Source organism: Tupaia chinensis, unplaced genomic scaffold (assembly GCF_000334495.1).
Source record: "Tupaia chinensis unplaced genomic scaffold, TupChi_1.0 Scaffold000247_1, whole genome shotgun sequence".
Taxonomy (NCBI): domain Eukaryota; kingdom Metazoa; phylum Chordata; class Mammalia; order Scandentia; family Tupaiidae; genus Tupaia; species Tupaia belangeri.
Window position 1 is genome coordinate 1,514,531 of NW_006159725.1, and position 4,437 is coordinate 1,518,967.

Genomic DNA, 4,437 nt, shown 5'->3' on the forward strand with positions numbered 1-4,437 from the left:
GATTGACCCTCTTATCCTTATGAAGTGTATCTCTTTATATCTAGTAACATGTTTTGTTTTAAAAATATATTTTGTCTGATATTAGTATAGCCACTTCAGCTTTCTTATAGCTGCTATTTGAGTAATATATATATATTTTTTTCCATTCTCTTACTTTCAACCTAATTTATATCTTTAAATCTCAAGTGTTTATCCTGTAGACAGTACACTGTATTCTGTAGATGTTGTTTAAATTTGGTCTGGCAATATTTGCCTTTTGATTGGATTGTATTAGTATTTTTCTGTTTTTGTCATTGTTTAGCTAAATTTACATCTGCTCTTTGCTTTTTGTTTTCTAATGTCTCATGTCCTTTTTGACTCTCTGTTCCTCCTTCACTGCTCTTTGTCATTCAATGAATATAGTCTACCATAACATTTTAATTTCCTTAATGATCTTTTCACTATATTATTCTGAGTTCCTTTCTTTTTCTCTCTCTTTCTTTCTTTCTTTCTTTCTTTCTTTCTTTCTTTCTTTTTCTTTCTTACTCTCTCTTTCTCTCTCTTTCCTTCTTTCTTTCTTCCTTCCTTTCTTTTAATTAAAGGTGTTTACCATAGGATGTATGCATTTGCTGGAGAGAGACAGAGGAAGACAGCAAGAAGGAAATGAGAAATCACCCTTCCCCCCAAGGGGGGTTGGCCATGTTGAAATCCTTTTTCTTCCATTCTCCTCTTGGAATTTGGGCACACACATGTGCCTGATATGAATTTCAAGCCACCAGGTCTGGGATTTGAACCACAGTCACCCATGTGGAAGTTCAGCACCTTAAGCTGCTGGCCCTGTGAGTTATTTTTTTGGTAGTTGTATACATGTAGCCATATGCCATATGCATGATAACTTATGAGAACAACTCCAGATTTACATGAACCTAATTCCAGTGAGACAAAGAAGCCCTACTCCTATGTGGCACTGTTCCTTCTTCCTAGGTTTTATGCTACAGCATTACGTAATACCTATTACATCTGTACGTATTTCAACCCAACCATACATTGTCGGCGTCCGCCCCCAGGCTTAGCGCTATTATGGAAGAAGCAGAAGAGATGAGACAAAAAGATAGAGTGGAAACGGACACAGGCAGCCTGAGCCTAGGTAGCCCAAGCAACTTGTGCCGCCCAGACAAACTGGACGTCTTTATTTATAGTACAAGAAAACATTACACATGTGTGTTTCATGATACTTCATGAATTGGTTGCCAGGTTACAGACAATAAGAAGCCATTAACAAATCTATAAGAGATTAGTCATACCCGGGGCAAGGTGTATCCCCTGGTGGTAATCCCATCTAGAGTAAATCTCATCTTCCTTTCTAATGCAGAGAACTAGCTGTTAGGTGTGTCTGTTGGAACGCCCCTAGTAATTTCTACCCTTGCTCTGTCTGCAGCCAAGGTCAGGGAAAGACAAGTTACAAGGTTCTGCCAAACCCCAAAAGAGCATGTGGTGTTTGCTCAGCACATGTCCCCACACCTCAGACTCTCTCTCTTAAACGTGTCCCCACAATACATTGCTATAATTATTATTTTATATGGTTTGATATCTATTAAAAATCTGAGAAAGTGGGGCGAGTAGGTGGTATAGTGGTTGGTTGATCGCGGGTTGAGTCCCACACCCGGGAGCTGGAAAGTCACTCTGGGTTCATGTGCGTGTGTGGCCAAAATCTTGAGAGGAGGATGGAGGAGAAGGGATTGTGGTATGGCCACCCTCCTGGTGGGTGATTTCTCACTTTCTCTCTCTCTGTCTCTCCAGTGAGCACACACACTCTATAGCAAAAATCTCTCTCTGTCTCTCTCTCTCTTTTTTTTGCATTTCTCTTTTATAATATACACTCAACAAGGTCCTGTAACAGGAGTGAAAAATAAATTCTTGGAATTTATGACCATAAAAACAAGATAAATCATACACAATTTCTCATGAAGAAACGAATTTGGTAATATTACCCCCAAAAAATAAAGTAAGGACATGATCAATTAATATATCCTTATTTCAGAAAAGAGGCATTACGCATTCAGGTCATAAGTTCATTTACAAACATATTCAGTATGCTATGAATTTAAGAGTTTCAGGATCAGCAGTTAGCATAATGGCTATGTTGCTGGACTCCCATGTAGTCAACTGTGGTTTGAGTCCTGGACCTGGTGGCTTAAACTCATGCTGGATGCGTGTGTGTGCATGCCCAAGATCCTGAGAGGAGAATGGAGGAGAAGGGATTGCGGCGTGGCCATTCCCTCTGGAGGGTGATTTCTCACTTTCTGTCTCTCTGTCTCTCTCTGTCTTTCTGGCGAGCGCATGTGCCCTATAGCAAAAACCTCTCAAAAAAAATAAAAAGAGTTTGATCCTTTTTCCAGAGATTGTGACTGTGCCTCTTAAAATGTTCTTCATGTCTATTAAATGGGTGAATTAAAACATCCTCATTTCTTCAGTAGTTGGTGTCTTACTATAAAGGAAGGTGCAGCAAATCCAGATCCACAGTGCAAAGTCATCAGAACGAGTAACCGACGCTGGCTTTCCACTGAAAATGGCAGATTCTTCCCCGGGCCCTCCTCATAGTGGCTCCTACGGACCACGGAGGTCGTGAACCTCCGGATGCTCTGACCCAGCATGGCTCTGCTGGAAGCTCTGCGAGACACGGAGAGTCCGAGGACAGGAGAAATGGCCGCACCTCAACAACTCTTTCCTTTCTCATGACCTTGTTCTCTCGCAAAAATCTCTAAAAAAAAAAAAAACTGGAGAAAGGAGATGAAGATCAAGTATACTTTATAGTCTGTTATATTAACCTTCTGATTGCCAATTTCTGTTTCTCTTCATTTGGCCCTGAGGCTCTGGGTGCCACCCGTGTGCTGTTGTTTCCCCACTCCAACATGGCTTTGCTCACACTCACCTTGTCTATGTTGTTATTGTCAAATATATTCCATTTCTACATACTATAGTCTCAACAGTACTATTATATACATATGGTTTTAAAAATTATTTTTATTTAACTTTATTTATCTTTTTTTTTTTTTATTTTACTGTCATTGGCTGTGTGCCCCCTTTTCCTAATCTCTGGTTTTATTTATTGCTTTTAACTGTTAATGACTTTCTTTTTTTTTTGAGAGGTTTTTCACTATAGGGCGTGTGTGCTCGCCAGACAGAGAGAGACAGAGAGACAGCGGGAAATCATCCCCCAGGAGGGATGGCCACACTGCAATACTTTCTCCTCCATTCTCTTCTCGGGATCTTAAGCACCCACGCACACGCGCCCGGCGTGAGTTTAAACCACCGGGTCTGAGACTCGAACCATGGTCGACTACGTTGGGAGTCCAGCAACATAGCCATTATGCTAACTGCTGGTTTCAATATACTGTCTGCTTTTAACATTTATTCATTTATTCCTTCCAGGAGCCAGAGAGAGAGACAGCACTCTCAACAGGGTCTTAGCTCTACAGTCCACCTCTAGCCTTCAGCCAGCTAGCCTTCTGAACCATGGGCATGTGTGTGCCTACTCAGCAAGCTCTCCTGACTTGAACCGGTGACCTTCCTGTGTGGGGTCCTCTCACAGAACATTGAGTTTTACTGCTACGCCAGCATGTGGCCCAGTTATGCTGCATTTCAAGTTACAGACTTAGCCTTTTTATTTTTTAAGAGAATTATTTTATTTAACTTCATTTATTTCTTTACTTTGATTTGACCAGAGAGGAAGACAGTGAGAGAGAGTGAAAGGGAAAGTGAGAAAGCAATCTACCAGGTCCGGAACTCAAACCATGGTTGGCCATGTGGGAATCCAGTGTCCTTAACCACCACACCACCTGCCGGCCCCAGACTTACCTTTCTTTAAAAAACATTTTATTAATTTAATTACTATTATTTTTAATTTGACCAGAGAGAGAGAGGAAAGTGAGAAAGCAAGCCACAAGGTCCAGAACTCAAACCGCAGTTAGCCATGTGGGAGTACAGTATCTCAACCACCGTGCCACCAGCTGGCTCCAAAGTTATGAAATTATCTTTATTGGTGCTCTTTGTTTTTTATGTGGACGTAAGTTATCACCTGGGGTTATGTGCTTTCATCCTGAAGAAGTTCTTTTATTATTTCTGGAATCTCAAGAGCAAGGGAACCTCAAAAGAAAGTGGATTACTGTAATAATGCAGAGAAAAGTGGAGAACTGATATGAAATCAAATGGGCAAATAACCAACCGCACACTTTGTAGCATTTGTACAATTTCTAGATTATGAAATTTTTTTGGAGAGGTTTTTTCTTTGCTATAGGGCGTGTGTGCTCGCCAGACAGACAGAGACAGAGAGACAGAAAGTGAGAAATCATCCCCCAGGGGGAATGGTCACACCGCAATCCCTTCTCCTCTATTCTCCTCTTGGGATCTTGGGCACGCATGCACATGCGCCCGGCATGAGTTTAAGCCACCGATCCG

General features: G+C 41.3%; 1 pseudogene; it reads right to left on the reverse strand.

The window, feature by feature from the left end:
- Positions 1 to 2,441: 2,441 nt before the first annotated feature.
- LOC106734885 (cytochrome c oxidase subunit 7C, mitochondrial pseudogene) lies at positions 2,442 to 2,633 on the reverse strand (annotated as a pseudogene).
- Positions 2,634 to 4,437: the final 1,804 nt, after the last annotated feature.